The 20350-nt window shown below is 34.1% G+C and overlaps 1 protein-coding gene across 4 annotated transcripts in view; it reads left to right on the forward strand.

Moving 5' to 3' along the window:
* LOC131750502 (polypeptide N-acetylgalactosaminyltransferase 13) overlaps positions 1–20350 on the forward strand; it is a 578974-nt gene that overhangs the window by 22232 nt on the left and 536392 nt on the right. For 3 of the 4 annotated variants that reach the window (XM_059052963.2, XM_067026047.1, XM_067026046.1), the window contains exon 2: positions 15469–15539. The gene's annotated coding sequence lies outside the window, so the exon portion shown is untranslated. Of the gene's footprint in view, positions 1–14380; positions 14526–15468; positions 15540–20350 lie in introns of all 4 variants that reach the window. The other variant, XM_067026045.1, reaches the window with a different exon arrangement.

Raw genomic sequence — 20350 nt, forward strand, 5'->3', positions numbered from 1 at the left:
TATCTGTGTTTAAAAATCCTTTTCATATTAAAAATAATGAAATTAGTTAAATAACCTTTTACTACTTTTCTTGTGATCCAGTTTTCTAGAGCTGCCTAAAATAACGTTGGGTCCTTAGCTTACATTTGCCTAGTAGACCTGTTGCCTCCCATTCTGAAGTTTTGTGTTTGAATATTTTTAAAAAGTGATTAAAAAGAAAAGTTTAACTTAAACTTCAACAACCTTGCAAGAAATTTCTACATGAGAAATAATTACAATCAAGTAATAACTCCTGCAGTGTTTGGGAACCATGTATGAGGTTAACCATTTTCAACCAAGGTTACATTAAGTTACAGACAGACAGCTGATTTTTTTGTATAGTTGCATCTATCTGCCAAAATACTCCACTTGTAATTATTTTATAGTGTGATAGTCCACCGATAATTAACCTTGTAAACTCACTTTGTGAACAGTTTTCATTTTATTTAAAAGTGCTTTTGGGCTTTCCTGGTGGTGCAGTGATTGAGAGTCCGCCTGCTGATTCAGGGGACATGGGTTTGTGCCCCAGTCCAGGAAGATCCCACATGCCGCGGATCGGCTGGGCCCGTGAGCCATGGCCACTGAGCCTGCACGTCCGGAGCCTGTGCTCCGCAACGGGAGAGGCCACAGCAGTGAGAGGCCCGCGTACTGCAAAAAAAAAAAAAAAAAAAAAAAAGTGCTTTGGAAGTTAGTAACTCACAAAAATATTCACCATCATTGTAAATATAAGACCAAGTTATAGAAAGATTTAGCATTATCATTGGTTTTGCACTGTGTTTTTGACTAACACTAAATCAAAGATATATACTCTTGCCTGTCACAGGGCAGGGATGATGCCCACTGTGTGTGTGTGTGTGTGTGTGTGTGTGTGTGTGTGTGTGTGTGCACCCGTGTGCGCACGAGCATGCGTGTTCCATAAAGGGCTTCTACTGAAAGTTGAGCTTTTCTTTTTATGGTTTCCTGGGTATTTATTTATTTTATGGAATATTGATTTATAATATTGTGCTTTAGGTATACAGCAAAGTGATTCAGTTATACATATATATATATATACACATACACATTATTTTTTAGATTTTTATCCATTGTAGGTTATTGTAAGATATTGAATATAATTCGCTGTGCCATACAGTAAGTCCTTGCTGTTTATCCAGTTTATATATAGTAGTGTGTATCTGTTAATCCCATACTCCTAATTTATCCCCCCCCACTTCCCCTTTGGTAACCATAAGTTTGTTTTCTATGTCCGTGAGTCTGTTTGTTTTATAAATAAGTTCATTTGTATTTTTTTTTAGATTCCACATATAAGGGATGTCATATAATTTGTCTTTCTCTGTCTGACTGACTTCACGTAGTATATAATCTCTAGGTCCATCCATGTTGCAACAAATGGCAATATTTCATTCTTTTTTATGGCTGAGTAATATTCCATTGTGTATATATGCAACATCGTCTTTATCCGTTCCTCAGTTGAGGGACACTTAGGTTGCTTCCATGCATTGGCTATTATTGTAAGTAGTGCTGCTGTGAACATTGAAGTGCATGTATCTTTTCCAATTAGAGTTTTCATATTTTCCAGATATATGCTCAGGAGTAGGATTGCTGGATCATATGGTTGTTCTATTTTTAGTTTTTTAAGGAACCTCCATACTGTTTTCCATAGTGGCTGCACCAATTTACATTCCTGCCAATACAGTTGGTGGGTTCCCTTTTCTCCACACCCTCTCCAGCATTTATTATTTGTAGACATTTTGATGATGGCCATTCTGACTTGTGTGAGATGATACCTCATTGTAGTTTTGATTTGCATTTGTCTGATAATTAGTGATGTTGAGCATCTTTTCATGTGCCTGTTATCCACATGTCTTCTTTGGAGAAATGTTTATTTAGTTCTTCTGCCCATTTTTTGATTGGGTTATTGTTTTTTTGATATTAAGCTGTGTGAGTGGTTTGTGTATCTTGGAAATTAAGCCCTTGTCGGTAGCATCACTTGCAAATATTTTCTCCCATTCTGTAGGCTGTCTTTTCATTTTGTTTATGGTTTCCTTTGCTGTGCAAAAGCTTATAAGTTGGATTAGGTCCCATTTGTTTATTTTTGCTTTTATTTCTTTTGCCATGGAAGACTGATCAAAGGAAATATTGCTACTATTTATGTCAGAGAATGCTTTACCTATGTTCTATTCTAGGATGTTTATGTTGTCATGTCTTATATTTAAGTCTTTAAGCCATTTTGAGTTTATTTTTGTGTATGGTGTAAGGGAGTGTTCTAACTTTATTGGTTTATATGCGGCTGTCCAACTTTCTCCTGGGTGTTTTTAAGTGTGGCTCTCCATGATCTCTTGGGCACCACTCAAGTTACTTATTTTATGATAATTCAGATTTATTCTTGACTGTTAGTTGTTTTATTAACTTTAGAGTTTGTTTTGACCTTTTGTTGGACCAAATTAAGTTTTGGTCTAACTTTTTTAAACTTCCCTATCTAAAACCTTATCTTCATTATAACTTTTCAGATTTAATTCAGTAGTTTTGAGTTTTTAGCCAATCTTCCAGGTTCACACCTTCAATTTATTAGAACGTTCATGAATTCTTACCTTTTTGCTGATAACCATATATAGAGCTCCCTTTGCAGGGCCAGGTGTGTTTATTGAAATGGCCTGTTGCCAACAACATTTCACCACCACCAACTCTTCATATACCCTTTTACTGTTCTCACTCCTCTTCACAATAACACACCCTAAAACTCCCCCATTTAGTCTTTTTTTAGCTGATGTTATTTTCTGTTCATCTATTTTTTTATTGTGTATGTATTTACTACTTGCCTAGGGAAAAAAATTATGTGATTTTAATAAATTTGCATGCATCTGTATTTTATTATAAATCTCTAAATACCTATGCATTTTTAATTGGCCAGAGGGCTACATCTCACAATAACTTGATATATAAAATTGTGGACCAATAAAATGTTGCCACATTTTAATACAGAAGTGCACTTCATTGCTGCATGAAATGATTCCTGCTTAAGCAGTCAGTATACATAATCAGTTAATAAATCTGGCTAGTGGTTTTGGGGTCTACTTGGTTTAAGACACTATGTAAATGCAAGATCAGGAACTTCCAAAATTTCGTTAAGAGGCACATACTTACAGATGGGTTTTCAGCAACGGGTTCATGTGCACGGCATGCAATTACTTAGTGTTTTTGCAATTCTAAAGCCCTGGGGGTCCACGTGGCAAAATCCTTTTTTCTTTGAGTCTGTCCTTCTTTCTTTCTGTCAAGTCTCTGTCTTACTGAAGTCTCATACTATTAAAAAGATGACTTTCTCATTCCTGCTTCTGGGGGTTATGTCCTCATTCGAGATGAACAACATTTGCAAAATAGAGCTATATATTTTCATAAGGCCAAGCCATTCTGTCAAGAAAGGGCCTCTTATACCATAAAAAATATAAATGTCAAATCTTTCCATGTGAACAATATTACAAATTTATTAATAAGGGACATTAATAAGAGACATATTGTTATCTTGTAGAATGTTTTCTTTTTCTTCTCTGTGTTTTTTAGCAAAGGCATTCCGACTGTGTTATTCTGGCTGTATTCTATAGGAAAATGTGTACCTTTACCACTGTGCGGGGGCTTCAAGGACAGTGAGCTTCTTCAGCAGCTAAAATTCTCATCTGATGATACGCTTGGCTGATTGCCATCAAGCAAGTCATTCAGAGTACTTAAGAATTCTGATTTCACACACCGTGTGTCAGTCTCAGGGGTAAAATTCACATTGCACCCCAATTTCAAATTTTTTCACGTGTTACTTTCTCAATCCAGGTTCACTCCTTCAAGTCATTAGGAATTTCATGAATTCCCGGCTCCTTGCTGACACCCAGGGCCAAGTGGCCCAATACCAACATCAACAACAACAAAAAGGAAGGAAGGGAAGAAAAGGAGCTTGTATCCCTAGAATGATTCCGTGCTGTGGTTGGCCTGTTCTCCCTCCCTTTAAGCAGCTGCAGTCCTGTGGCTTGTTGTGCCTCAGACCCCTTCGCTGACCTTGGCTTACAGTGCTGTTAAATATGAATAAGGCAAAGCTTTCCTTTTTCCTTCCAGCAAGTCTCAGGAGTGAGATTGTGTCACTGGCATTTGTCCTCTGACCCTCAGCTCTGTTTCTCCTTGAAATGGCACTAATCAAGTTGTCCCGTTTATTGATGCTCATGAAGCATTTAACATAAGTACATACATTTTTCTTTCTGCAGCTTAATGGATCCTTCCTTTTATCTTCCTAAATTGTAGATGTATGTCTACATCCATCTGTCTTTAATAGATTATGAAATGCAAGAAGGCAGTCAAACGTAGTTCTTTTTGTGCTGTACCTAGCAAAATGTCCTACACAATTAAGGCCTTCATACATGCATTAATTAGATTGCACTTGTACAGAGAGGTCCCCTCGGCCTTCCAAAGCTGTAGATACTACTTTGGAAAATGATGCAGGCCCAAAAGGATTTAGGTCAGTCACATTTTTTTCTGGCTTTCCGAGAAGGATAGTTGAAAATGCCTTTCTACTGTGCTGTATTAATCTCTTCCTTGTGATTTTTTTCCCTCTCACGTTCCATTGTCAGCTCGTCAAAGATTGTGCACTTTCTGTACTTCTTGTCAAACTCATTGGATATTTGAAATAGCAATGTCTTTGTGATTTTCACCAGAGTGGCCCAAGAGTTCTGCCACCTCTGTCATTTTAAAGAATTTGTCTGCAACTTGTTTCCTTTGCAAGGGATGTAAGTCACAGAGTTTAAGATTGAACGGGATCTTGAGGGTGATCCTGTCACCCACCTTCCCTCAGTCAAAGTGGTGCCTAATCTAAACCTAAGACTGACATCTTTCTTTAAAATAAAGTTACTCCACATTGTGTAGTCCATTACCTACTCCACACTGCCAATAGGGGGATCTCACTAAATATAATTCTGGGCATGTAACTCCTGGGTGTAAAAACCTACAAAAGTTCTACAGGTTAAATTTCAGTTTCTTTAGTATTGATATATCATTCAAAACCCTTCATAGAAATTTATCCCAATGAGCTTTGCAGCCTCACTTCTCATTTGTTACCCTCTCCTAATCTATTTTAAGGATTCACTGAATTATCTCTTTGCTACCTGGACATGGCATAGATATCCATGACTGTTTCTTTGCTCACACTGCTTTTTAGCCTTGAATTACCTATCTTGTCCTTTCAAGGATCAGCTTAAATGCTAACTCTTTTTACAGGATTTCCCCAATCTCCAGAACAGAATTTTTTCTATTCCTTTTTCCAGTTCCCACAGTTCTTTGTTCTTATTGCTGTTGCTAACTTATACCATGTTATTATCATGGTTGTGTCTTCCTCTGTCTCTCATTTTAAATTATAATCTTTTTCACAGTGGAGGCATCACATTCCTCATTGTTCCCCCGAGGCCTACTAAAGTCCATAATATAGCTAGTTATTCAATAAATGTCTTGAAAACATTGATTCAGTAGGATAAAGGACTGTGAATTTAATGATGTTCTATTGAATGAATCTTTGTGACACTCCTCATGTCTGTTTCTAGAATATGATGGGAATATAAAAATATTAGCATAATCTATTCCAAAGATAATCACCACAAATTTATCAAAATAGTGGGTTCAAGAGGGTATTTAAAAAACATTTAATTCCAGCAACAAGCCACAACTTGAAGTCCCTTTCAGCATTTCTGGAGAGTGGACCTTCAACTTCTTGAACTCTTTATTTGGCCGTTTCTTAGGGAAGCCCATTCTATTTTGTCATTCTTTACAGTAAGAGGGTTTTCCTTATGCTGAGCTTAAATTCTATACCTTGTGACTTTTCTCGTTGGTCTTATTGGTCTTAGTTCTGCTTTGGGGGAGCACAGAAAACAAATTTAAGCTGTTTTCCACATTATCAGTTCAGCATTCAGGTTTCTGCTATATATTCTGTTTTACAGGCTGAATGGCCCCGAATTCCACTGTGTGTGTGTTTGTACGTGCACATAAATACATACACACACACACACGTGTATATATATATATATATATGTTTTATACATATATGTATATAAAACTTATGTGTTAGTGCACGATCAGCCAGAAAGCAATCGGAAATCATTTTAACTGGATGTAAGATAACTTGCATAGATAGAGGTAGAGACAGAGACAGAAAAATAGGTTACCATGTAAACAATTCACATTCTGGTCAGTATATGTTCATATATATAATTTTAGATTTTACATAAATAAAGGATGACAAATATTGCATTATACTTCTAGATTTTAAATTCTAGGTTTATCACATTTTCTGGTTATTTTATTGCTATGCAAGAAATTATCCATACATTTAGTGTATTAAAAATAGCAATTTAGGGCTTCCCTGGTGGCACAGTGGTTGAGAATCTGCCTGCCGATGCAGGGGACACGGGTTTGAGCTCTGGTCTGGGAGGATCCCACATGCTGCGGAGCAGCTGGGCCCGTGAGCCACAACTGCTGAGCCTGCGCGTCTGGAGCCTGTGCTCCGCAACAAGAGAGGCTGCGATAGTGAGAGGCCCGCGCACCGCGATGAAGAGTGGCCCCCGCTTGCCACAACTAGAGAAAGCCCTCGCACAGAAACGAAGACCCAACACAACCAAAAATAAATTAATTAATTAATTTAAAAAATAGCAATTTATTATAATCTCTCATCGTTCTGTGGGTTGACGGGGCTCAGCTGGGAGATCCTCATTTGGGGTCTCATGTAGTTGCCATCAGGTGGTGGCTGGGACCGGAGTCATCTAAACGCCGGATGAACTGGACGTCCAGTGTGCTTTCTTTACTCACATGTCTGATGCCTTGTGCTCCTCAAAATGGCCACTCTCTCCAGCAGAGTGACCTGAACTTCTTCCATGGCAGCTGAGGTCTCCAAGAGGCAGAAGACAGAAGATGCGAGTTAAGGGTTACTCCTGGACTGGTACAGTGTTGCTTCTATCATATCCTCTTGGTCAAAGGAGTTCTAGGGTCTGCTCAGATTCCAGAAGGTAAAGAAATAGCTTCATCTTGTGATGGGCGAGTGTCAAGCTCACATTGCAGAAGACCATGCAGGATGGGACATGTTGTTGTCATCTTTGGAAGATACAACCTGCCACACTCTATATTTGGATGGTGTAGTGGAGTTAAGGATGCACTTTCAATCAGTTTTAACTTATTCTCAGAAGAAGTAAATACAAATGTGTACATTTAAACAGTGGTGTAAAACATGAAGAAAGCACCAACATTGACCATAAAACATAATAGGAAACTAAATCACATCCTCTACCTAAAGTTCATCACATATTCACTTCATTTCTAATTGGATCTCATGATTTGAAAGGTCCCAGTTCTAAATTTAGGTTCAAAAGAAACTTCACTGAAAAAAAAAAGCTAATATCTAAATAATCTTTAGTTTCTGTAAATTCATTTTTAGTGTGTAATATAATTTTTCCTGCTACTGTTAAAGCAATTTCATTACTTGGAGTCTAACTTTAAAAATAATCCTTCATACAATTAAATATAACTAAACTACTAGGTATTTCCTTTTATGAAATATAAAATTTTCTATTTGAGCCATTTTTAATGTATTATAATTTCCTAAATGTTAATTCTTTACATTTCTCTCCTCTGAATTCCTTTGAATTTTTTTTCATTTTAAGTATTATTTGACATATAAACCCTAACATTTGCTAATATATTCTGGTCAAATAATCATTAAATCCTTGACAGAGAAACATTTTCTTTATTCTTACCTGCAAATTCTCAAGTAGTTGTATGTATCACTTAGAAATTGTGTCCAGTGTTTGCCCAGAGTGGCCTGAAGAAATTAGTGCTTTATTTTTCCCTCACAAAATATGAAGTCTTGATGTCAGCAGTCTAAGCCTGAGAAGCCTGGCTCTTTAATGTCACCAGGGATCTTGGATTCTTGTAGACATTTTAAGATCTCAAAATAGCTGCCAGAGTTCCAATCATATCTACATGTTGGGCAGGCAAAGGCCAAAGAGCATAAAGTACATATAGCATCTAAGGCCAGAGAGAATAAATATTGGGGAGGCAACTGGTAGGTCCAGCCATATCACATGAAAAAAATCACATTTTATTAACTTTTTGCGAATTTAATCTTACTGCTTATTTATGCCCCAGTTTTGTCTATACTAGTCTCCAGCTCTTTTAATGCTGAAGTTCTACCTGATTTATAGCTCTGTATTTGGTTCTTACATATGCAGTGTGTTGCTTTTGTTCCCTCTGAGTTTTCAAACTAGTATTCTTTCTTTTTGAATTATAAGATTTTATATATATATATATATATATATAGCAGAAGGTTTGAAAAATTAAGTAAAATATTAAAAAGTAAGTTCATATTACTTATATTTTTACATTATTCAGAGATCATAACTATTACTATTTTGCTGTATAGTCCTCCAGTCTTTCTGAATTTTATACATATATTTGTGTATATGTAAATACATGTGTGTATACATATTTATAATTATTTACACAATTGCTACTTTATTCATCATGTTATTTTAGAAAGTATTTATATTGTTTTAAAAATATATTGATATATTGAAGATTTCTGCATATAAATAAATACTGTTTGAGACATGAATTTTGTGGCTGCCTGGCATTCTATCATCTACACAAACCACACCTTACTTGTTAGACACTCTAGTTGCTTTTAAGGATTTACAGTTATAAATATTATAAATGACACTGATGAAGTTCTCTGATCATAAATCTGCCTGAATCTCTAATCTGTTCTTGGAAAAACTTCATGAAAGTGAAGTGAGTCAAAAGATAGAGATATGTAAAGGAAGAGGTGAAATTTTTACAGTGAATAGAAAAGTAATGAGGGAAGGATATAAAATAAGTTATGCTTTACCGTGTGTTTGCTGAGAGTGGAGTTAAGTGAGTTAAGCAAACATGTTTCACCTTTCATCTCCGAGGATGAAGGAACCAACATCTTTTCATATCTCTGATGGTGGATTAGAAGCAGGGGATGAAGGTGAAGGCATTCAATGTTCTTTACAAGAGAGGCTAGTGAATGTTTGGAACAATCACTTTGCCAGTTCCTTGAACATTCAGTGGAAAAAAAGTGAAATAAAGTAAAGGGAATAAAGAATTGACTGAGAACCCACTTGAGTTAGGAAACAGGTCTTGACTTCTCAACTGGATGAATAGAGAAGAGGAACAGATGAAACAGTCTTCAGTTAGGGAATGCCACAATGTAGACACTGTCTGCAAGGTAAGCACACTGTCAAAAATCAAGGGGTGAGGGTGTTCAGGATCTTGGTCAAGGCATTGCCTACTGTTTGAACCATGGAGTAGACCCGATATGGAATTATGCAGTGACTTAAATTGGCTAATGGACTTCAGGAGAATTACATTTTTAAATGCAATGTTGAGAAGATCCTGATGTGGCATGCTGTTCATGATAGAAATTATAGGATTATTACCAAGCCGTATTTACAATAGAAAGTGTACAAGGAGTTGACTTAGGGTTCTTGAATGCCAAATGAAAATGGGGAGGGAGAGAGAGAGAGCACAGTGATGACTTTAGAAGTTATAGATTAATCAGCTTGCTTTGATATCTGGGAATATAGAATAAATCAAAAAGACATTTGATTTTTCATACACCTCAAAGAGCAGAACAAATGGGGGTAACAACAAACATGGCTTTAAAAGAAGTAAATCACTGCAAGTTCATCTAATTTTATTATCTGACACAATGACAGGACTTAAATATTAGGGGAAGCAAAAGGGTTCATATATCTTCATTTCAGTAAGGTTTAGTTTTTATCTCATGACATTCTCATCAACCAGTAAAGAAAATGTAGTCTTGGGTGAAGGGAGGCATGGTTTGTTATGTGTTATTGAATCAGTGACCTTCCAGGGCAGACCAACTGAGACTCCAGAAGGGTTGATTGGGTGCTTATACTGAATAATATTTGTATTAATCTCCAGAACTTAATAATACAAAATATGGATTCTACAGACTAGGAAAGTTGCTAAATCTGTGTGAATTTGAAAGAATACAAAGTAAATATAGGAAAAAAGAAAGGTGGCTAAAGTAACTTGAAGACTGATGAAAACTATCAATTAAAGTGGCACGTAAAATGCTAATATCTAACATAAAATGTAAGTGGTAGTATCTAGACATACTGATGCATTGTTGCTATAAATTAGAAATGAGACTTGTTAGAGGGGCTTGGATTATTCAGGGGGCTCTGTGTGTTTTCTGTCTTTGCTTGCATCACTTGTCATGTAGTAATCAATCCTCTTGTATGTTCTCAGTTACAGGACTATAACATATCTTCATCTGTTTTCTTCCTTAGGTCCTATAAAATCTCAACTGTTGCTTCCTAAGAAAATAGAAAGCGTTAATTCCTCCAAAATTAAATAACTATTTTACTAAAACTGCTCTGTTTCCATATGAACAATTTTTTATTTCAAGGTCAAATTTTTGGCTAACCTCTGTAGACATTTTAAAAGGTAAACTCAACACTTGTAACACCAAGAATGCATAAAACTCAATTCAAGACATGACAATATGAAGAACTAGAGCCAAATCAGGACACAAACACGCAAAAAATACTGTGTCACAACTGCAAATGGCTGCAGTGACTGTAAAATATAAACTGTGGGGTTGTTCAAATATGAAAATATGAAAATTTTGTGCATCTGTGTTAATAAAATATAGTTGAGCAGATTTTAACGCCTCATGCTATTTTATCTAGCAATTTCCCTTCTGGGTATTTTATCCTCAGGAAACAATCATGCTATGGCAGAAGATACATTCAGAAAGACCTTTGCAGTGTTTTTTATTTTTTGGTAATGATACTTGATAACAATTTATAGATAAAAAATATTAAATCAATGATGACATCTATGGGATACCAATCAGTGAAATAATTTTGCATTGTAACAATAAACAAACATAATGTCATGGAATGAAATTCACAGTAGAGTAAAAAAAAAGAATCTAATTATGAGTTTATATTGTATAATTCTTTAAATAATGGTTTGGAAATAAAGACAGTAAATATATTGTTTGAAATAAAATATATTGTTTTAGGAATTAAGGGCGATTTTTATTTTTTTATGTTTCTTTTTTTTCCTGAATTTGAAAAAAACAGAAGTTGGTAATTTGATTTAGAAAAACAGTTATATAAGGAAGAAACACTTACACTGATGACCTTCAAGGGCTGTTTGATAATCTTTTTTTTTTCTTTAATTGCTGAACACTTTTATTTGTGCATATCACTTTATTATTTAACTTTACGTTGCTGAATTTACTGACTGTAATATTGTTTGTATGGTTTATTTAAAAACCCAAAGCTAAATTCCATATTTACTTTCATTCTCCTTTATTTTATGAATTTAATATGCATATATAAATATGTTTTTAAAAATATATCTGATTTAAATATATGCATATTTAATATATGAATTAGATATAATATATAAAATGCAGGAGAATGTGTATATATATCTGGATTTTTGTTATTTTAGTTGTCCAAAAACATTGAGCAATGATTCTGATTTGTTTTTTAATTTCTTAATTTTTTTCTTAATTTAAAAACACTTCATTGATTATCTCTTTGGTTATTTTTCTGTGATCCCAAAATATCTCAATGAGAGTGAGACATTTATTTATTTCTACCTATTTCCTCTCATTTAAAATTTTGATATAGCTTCAAACATACAGAAAATTGTAATTATTATACTTAAGAACCCTGAATATTCTCTGTCCTGATTCGTTAGTTATTTACATTTTACCCCTTGTGCTTTATTATTTCTGCTTACTCTTTCTCTCTCCATATATGTGCATATATACATATAGATAGATATAGATATGCATTGTATAATTACATAATTATATATACATATACATATGTATATATGTACATATATATAATGTTTCCCTGAATCCTTTGAGAATAAGTTACATGGAACATGCTTCTTTACTTGAAGTACTTTAGTGTGTATTTCCTAAGAATAAGGACATTTTCCTATATAACCACAGTACAGTTGTAAAAATTAAGAATATCATTTTTAACAAAATACTATTAGGTAACTCACAGTGCATCTAGGATCACACGTGCATTTGGTTGTCATGTCTTTAAAAATTCCTTCAATCTGGAACATTTCTTCAGTTTTTAATGACTTTGAAGAGTTCAGGCCAGATATTTTTAGATTTTCATCAATTTGGGTTTTACTGATATTTCCTAATTATTGATTCAGTTTATACATTTTTGGCAGACATACCACAGAAGTGATGTTGTGTCCTTCTCAAGTGCATCATACTTGGAGACTTGTCATGTGTGTTTGTGCCGTTTTGATGATGTTGTCTTTGATCATTTAGTTAAGGTGATCTCTGCCAAGTTTCTCCATTGTTTTCTCCATTGTAATTAGTAAGTGATTTGTGGAAGATACTTTAAGACTATGGAAATATCTTGTTTGTCAACACACTTTCACCCATGAGTGCTGATTCACAGGTGTTTTCTTGACTAAATCAGTTAACTATAATGTGTGCTTAGTGGTGATTTTCTAACTCCGAGGTTAGAAGGGAAGAGTTTTCCAGTTCTTCCTTATATACTTTCTTTTATTTATATTTTATATTCTGTAATGAAGTTTAATTCTTTATAATTATTTATTCTGATTTTCCAATTGTCCCAGATTTGACTTGTGAGAATTTCTTGAAGCTGGGGCCTAAGTCCTTTTGACTTAGCCCCATCATTTTAAAATGCCTTATTCCTCCCCAAGAAAAAAAATGTTGTCACCTTGAATTCCGTATACTTTTAAGTCTTCTCCCTGTGTTCACGTTATAATATGTCAGGATAATTTTTCAACATTTTCACAGTTTCAGTGGACTTTCTGAGAGTGAATTTTATGTCACTTTTAGGACCTTTGTTTTCTTCTTCTCTCTCCCTCAGTTTCTAGACCCTTTAGATAGATCACTGTAATACATATAGTGGGAGCTTGAAAGATAGCTCTGTTAGAAATTGGTGTTTAATTTTCTGTTTACAGGTAATCTGACATTTTTATTATCCTCCAACCTCCAGTTTTGCTGAAGGCCTAGGATTTGTGTGTTTTTATTGGTTTTTGTTGGCTGTATATTTTACAGTGTGTGTGAAGAGTTTCAGATTTAGGTGGCTGCTATTACCACAATTATCCCAAATTACAGGTCCATATTTTTTAAGCATTCTACAAAACATATTGATATTTTAAGTTATTTGCAATATGCCATGATGTATCCAGATTGTTTGGGCTACATTGCTTTACCTTTAGTGGTCACTGTTCTCTTAATCTAGTTTATTTAATTAAATTAAAGGTTTAGTACACCCATCAACCCAGGAGGTATCTCTCTGAAAGATGTCCATTGTAAATGAAAAATCATAATTTGAGATGATTAATGCTTATGACTATGTACCAGTCAACTGTATTTTTAAATTTCTCCTTTAGCTTTAAAAATTATCAAGTATATATTTAAATACCTGGAAATTCAAGCCCATGAAATTTTAAAATGTATATGTAGGTTAAAATAAGGTAATCAATAACACCTGATTAGGAGAGTATAGTGAAATGTAGTTAGAAGCAGTCACTTCAACTAATGAAATATGCTCTTGGAGGATAATTAATATTATTCTTCCTGTTTCACAGCAAAGAGGTCTGATTGTAGTTGGTAGGTAAAGGGGTTTTTTGGATCAGGAGCAAAACTCTCTGGTGCTTGACAACTGCAGAGTAGAAGACAATTTGCAAAAGTAGGAATTAGATGAGTGCAGGAGGCATGTCCCATGTGAGACTGGCAACCATTTCTCTGCTCTCTGGAAGCTGTGAACCCATCCTTAAGATATCTTTGCTCTTTCAAAAAAAAAAAAAGAAAGAAAAGAAAAGAAATTAGAACTCTTATGAGAAATCTCTTGCTTTTGAATATTTTTTAACATGCCCCAGTTTGCAACTTCTGCCCTGCATGAGGTGTAGGGACTAGTAGGTGTTGTAGTAGAAGCAACTGGGTCAGAAAAGCTGGCTCTGAGTCCAGGATCATCCCTATTAGCTGTGTCAAATTGGGCAAGTCATGGAATTAGTGTTAACTTCAGTTCTCTTGCCTAAGAGGATGACTATGCTAAAGCATGAAGAAATACACAGATCTGCTAATTGTTATAACTTTATAATTCTATTGAAATTATATGTGGACATGAGTTTGTATCTTCTATTAAGCTCTGAGTTTTAAACTTAGAAAAATGAAATTTATAAAAATACATGGTTTCTTAAAAACTTTTTGACTTACTTTTGACCTTTAACTGTAAATTCGCTAACTATCTCGTTTCCTCCTTTTGAGAAGCTCTCTGTTGAGGATTAGTGAAATCATTTATTCCTGTACCATGTAGAGGCCAGTGCCATCCTGTTGTCTTTTACACACTAGAGGAAGATAAATTAATTAGACGTTCGATTCAGAATGCCTGTTCTGCTGTTGAACTGTTGATTTGGTAAGCTAGTATTTCCGCTTAGTCCTATAAACAACTAAATATCTGGGCGGAAAGCAGAAATTCTGCTGGTTGCTGAAAACTAATGTCTCTCTAAAGATGCTTGCTACTTTGTATTGTCCATAGTGTGTTTAAGCTGTCTGAAACAACATGTTGTACTTTGAAGGGTTACTTTAATTATCATTAGGTTGTGTTTTGTTTTGTTTCATTTGAACAGTTCTTTTACAAAACAGTATACCCAGAAGCATAAAATTCACTTAAGCTGAAATATTTTACACTTTGAAATTACTGTGCTTTCCCTAATACCTCTCCCCTAAAACAAGCACATTAATTAATGAAATCTGATTAAATAACTTTCTCCTTATAATTGGCCTTCTGGAAAAAAAAGAAATGAATGTTTGTCTATTTTTTGTGAGGTGTGCAAGTGGTATGCCTGCATTTTTCTCAGTACATGGTTTTCAATTAGAATTGAAACTCAGTTACAAAGTGAATTGGTGTAATTCTCTGGATAAATCAAGCAAAATTCTCCTCTGACTCAGTGATCTTCATATATTAGACAAAAGTACATTTGCAAAACTTGAATTATGTAATAGCCACCTAAAATATCCAACTAAATTTACTTATAAATATCTCATTTTTGAATTGCTTTTATGTTATTCTGGCTTGTTCTGGGGGCCTGTGTTTCTTGCATGTATTTTGGATGCCAATGTGCAGATTCATCTTAAGAGTGTCCTCCTTGACTGATGTGTAGAATGTTTGCATATAGTTGGGAACATTTCATCAGCCCATTATAATATACTATATGTATAATCTATATAATCTATATTTTGCAAAAGCTCATTTCGGTATGTTAAAATATGTGGTGTCTAAGTAAGTGTTGTTCTGGATTAGTTTTTCTGTGACCTTGGCAAATTGCTTACTCTTTTGCATTTCTTTATTTTCACAGATGCATTTTGTAGGAGTATTTTGAGGATGAATGTTTGCAAATCATTTTGAAATTGCCAAGTGCCACATACAGTAAGTAATATGTATTTTTATTTTTCCACTCAATTGCAGTCATGCTGAATAAATTTGGCAGACAGTCATGAAAGAATATATTTCTATTTACAGTTCTTGATATTTATGAATACTGAGGAAAAATGTATATAAAAGATAAAGATTTGAGCTATTTGCTAGTCTGAATTAAGTTGTATAATTTCAAGATTTCTAATGACTGATTTTGCATTTGTTCTATGTACATAACTGGTACATAATATTTATCACTTTTTATTTAAGTGAGTTTTTTTCCTTTTAATCATAAGTTGACAAGCATGAAGAAAAATTAGTGTTATTAGCCAGTGTTGCTATGGAAATTTTAAATAGGAGTACAGAATTAAATATTTGGATTTGCTGAGGATTAAGATTTGCTGTGTATCAGGCATTTATATATTTTGTCCTAATTCTCCCCAAAATATTTTAAGATTACTATTTTTATTCCCATTTTATAAATGAGAAAACTGAGATCCAAGAAGTTTTAATAACTTGCTCAATATCTATTCAAAGTGAAGACTTGGGCTTTGATCAAAACACACAGCTTTTCAAAAAATATTACCTTCACCAACAACTTAGAAAAAGTTAAATTAATTTTATTTAAGAGCCTGAATATTTAAATATTTATTTAATATTTAATAAGAATACAAACATGTTCTAATTATTTCTTTGGAGTTTTGTCTTGCTTAAGCAGTATTACGGAAATGTGGCAAAGTTTTTTCTGTATCGTCTGTCATGTCATTGCTTCCATTTCAAATGATATTTTCAATTCCTGATTTGGATGGCTTTGAACTAGTAGGAAATAAGTGAAAATGTTGATTCTGCAAGAAAGTTAATGAATCACCTAAATTATTCTTTGACGAAAAGTGTTTAGAATTAGAGTTCTGAAATTCTCTAAAAGTCATCTTTCATTTATTAAAAAAAGCAAGTGCTCTTATATTATCATTTTAAAGTTGGAAGGAACCATAGAATCATAGAGTCCTAGCCTCTGCATGCTCAAATTCCTTGTTTGATGAATTGGGATAATCTGGAGGACAATTCTAAATTAAAATTTCCAAAAAATGTAGAGGCAATGATGGCAGTATTGATGTTTGTACATTGTCTCCCAGTATATCTACTGAAAAAAAAAAAAAAAAAACCAAACAGGTGGCATAGTGTAGTGTTTTAAGAATTTTGACTCTGGATTCAGACTTCCTGGGTTTAAATTCTGGATTTATCTCTTTTTAGCTGTATGACTTTGAATGAATTACTTTAAAATGTCTCTTTAAAATGGATATAAGATTAGGAACTACTGAATTTGTGGTGAGTTAATACATGTAAACTATAGCACAATTCCATCTACATAGTTAATGCTTGATAAATGTTCATGGTTATTAAATTGGAATTGATTCATTTGGATATTTCAATTCAAGTATGTTTGTTAATAAGCATCATAACTTCATAATCACGTCATATAAAATATACAACAGAGGTACTCAGTGAATACTGTTGATTGACATGCTCAAAAAGAAACTAAACTTCAGCTTTCTTCATACACAAATCAAGATGCTCTTAGTAGATACTTTTCCTCCTTTGTACTCTTAGTGAAGAAACAAACTATTTAGTCAAACAATATGTATATCCTATTATGTGGTGATTGCAAATCTAGACTGAAAGTGTGTTTGTGTGCTTTTTGGAGAAAAGGGGGAAGTTGTGTGCTTGTGGAATATGAAATGCTTGTTTTGAAGGAAGACAGGCAAACTTATAGATACAGAATAAAGAGAATTGTTAAAATGATTGTCAAATAATTTTGAGGAACGGTCTCATCCAATGTTTTGTTAAACAATTCATGGAAATTGAAGGGATGTGGGCAAGAAAAAATATATATTAAGTATCGACTCTATCCCATGCACTTTGCATTCAACATCTAAGTTAATGTAAGCAATAATATCATGAGGTAGATATGATATTATCTCAATTCTCATGTGAGGAAAATGCACCACAGAAAGTTTAAATCTATCATTCATGGGAATGAAGCTTGAGGTTTATCTAACGTTTTATTGAAGCATAATTGACATAAACATTGTGTTAGTTTCAGGTGTACAACATGATTCAATATTTGTATATATTGCAAACTGATTAGCACAGTAAGTCTAGTTAACATCTATAACCACATATCCTTATACATTTTTCTTCTTGTGATAAAGATTTTTAACATCTACTCTCTTAGCAACTATCAAATATGCAATACAATATTATTAATTGTAGTCACCATGCTGTACATCATATCCCCATGACTTTTTATTTTATAACTGGAAGTTTGTACTTTTGACCCCCATCACCCATTTCACCCACCCTTCACCCTCTCCTTTGGCAACCACCAATCTGTTCTCTGCATCTGTGAGCTTGGTGTTTTTGTTTGTTTTTAAATTCCACATGTAAATGAGATCATATGGTATTCAGCTTTCTCTGTCTAACTTATTTCACTTAGCATAATGCCCTCAAGGTCTGTTCATGTTGTTGCAAATGGCAAGCTTTCATTCTTTTTCACGGCTGAGTAGTTTTCCATTGTGTGTGTATATACATCTTCTTCATCCATTCACCCATTAGTGGACACTTAGGTTGTTTCCATATCTTGATCATTGTAAATAATGCTGCAGTGAACATGGGGGCCCATATATCTTTTCAAGTTAGTGTTTTCATTTTCTTCTGATACATACCTTGAAATGGAATTGCTGGAGAATGTGGTAATTCTATTTGTAATTTTTTGAGGATCTTCCATACTATTTTCCACAGTGTTTGCACCAATTTACATTCCCACCAACCTTGCACAAAGATTTCCTTTTCTCCAGATCCTCACCAACATTTGTTATTTCTTGTCTTTTTGACAATAGCCATTCTAATATGTGTGAGGTAATATCTCATTGCCGTTTTGACTTGCATTCCCCTGATGATTAGTGATGTTGAGCATCTTTCATGTGTTTGTTGACCATCTGTATGTCTTCTGTGGGAAAATGTCTAATTTGAATCTTCCACCCATTTTTTTAGAGGTTGATCTAATTCTAAAGCTTCTTTTCTTTATCCTCTTAACCTGATGTTGAGCACTGAAATTCAGTGACTGATCTTTCTTTTATTTGCCTAAAAACCTTACTCTCAAACCTCAGATCATAGATATTAATTCTTTAGTAAATAAGTAGTTGATAACTGAATTTCAACTAAATAAATGACAATTGCTTTATATTAAGTGTTGGTAGGACCACTCAGCAACCCAAAACTTATTACCTTGAAAAAAGTGCTGTTTGAGTACAGAAAACTTGAAAAGTACCAAAGTTTCTTCCCTAAGGCCAGGGATCATATCTTATGCTTCTATTAATCTTAATTCTTAGAATCTGAAGTGACTGAACACACCTTTTTCTTGCAGTTCTTTAGCCACTTCATGCAATGCTGAGAGGTTTGAAGAGTCCAGCTTGACTTAATCATTCTCCTCCCTAGTCATCATTTTCAGGTGTGTCCAAACTCAGGGACATCCTTAACAACACACCAGCCACACTGATACTTTCCCTTTCACTCTTTGGTGATTTTCATCTTCTTCCATTTCAGTCATCCATCAATCCCAGTCGCTTTACACATCACTTCTTGAAACAAACGATTAGCAACATTTTACCTCAGGGATATTTTCAAACTTACTAGTATACAAAATATTATTGCTCTAAAAATAAATGGGTCAAGTCTTTGTTTGTTCTCACACTACTCTTGGTTTTGAGCCTGAAGGACTTACGGAATTCTTCTACTTTCAGTTTCCAGAGTTGATCTCTGAAAGACAAAGCTAGTGATTACATTTAATAATTCTATTTCACTCAATTCAATAAATACTTAATCACATGCTGCCATAATATGAGAGGCACTGTGTTGGTTAAGTATGAGAGCAGGTGCAAGGGAGAGACAAAAATGACTTTCAAGAAAATTCTGTCTTCAATTTGAGGAAATAAGATATGCCCAGGCCTAAATAAAGCAGAAGATGTGGTATTAGGTTATGATATCATCAAAATAGTCTAAACTAGTCAAATTAATAAAGTCATTTCAAATAATTTGAGAAATAATATGGTTATATAAATGTATACATATATATGAAAAATAAAGCATTAGAGGAGATTTAAGAAAGGAGGTACAGTTCTAAACTGCATTCATTCAAGGTTTCACCATGGAGATTGCATTTGTGCTAGATCTTTATGCAGGTGGAAAATATTAACAGAAAAATCAAGGAAATGACATATCCAGGGTTAGAGGTGAAAAGGTATACTTCACATTCAATGAATGGTCAATTAATTAGTTTGACAACAGAATAAGTTTCTTGTCTTGGACTGAACACAGAAAACGCTGGAAAATAAGGCTGGAGCTAGTTTGTAGGAAATACTGATCATCAGAATAAGAAATTTGAATTTACTAGGCAATTGACAAAACAAAGAGAATATTTTGTAAGGCCAATCCTGTGAACAAAAGTTTCTCATTTGAATATTAATCTGGTATTGTCTTCACAAAGGATTCCAGTCGTAGTCAAGAAGAACAATTTATGGGAAAATGTAGCACTATAAGAATGAAGGAATGAAGGTGAGACCTAGGTCATAGCAGTGGGAATGGAGAGAAAGGAATAGATGTGGGTGAGATTTTGAAGGCAATAGGTCAGGGAGTAATAATAGTAATTAACACTTGTGTAGCATTTGCTATGTACTTGGCTCTGTTTTAAATGATTTACATTTATTATTTAACTTAAACTTGAAACAACCGTGAGCAGTAGACGCTAATGTCATCCCCATTTGCAC

The sequence above is a fragment of the Kogia breviceps genome, chromosome 2, assembly GCF_026419965.1.
Source record: "Kogia breviceps isolate mKogBre1 chromosome 2, mKogBre1 haplotype 1, whole genome shotgun sequence".
NCBI lineage: Eukaryota > Metazoa > Chordata > Mammalia > Artiodactyla > Physeteridae > Kogia > Kogia breviceps.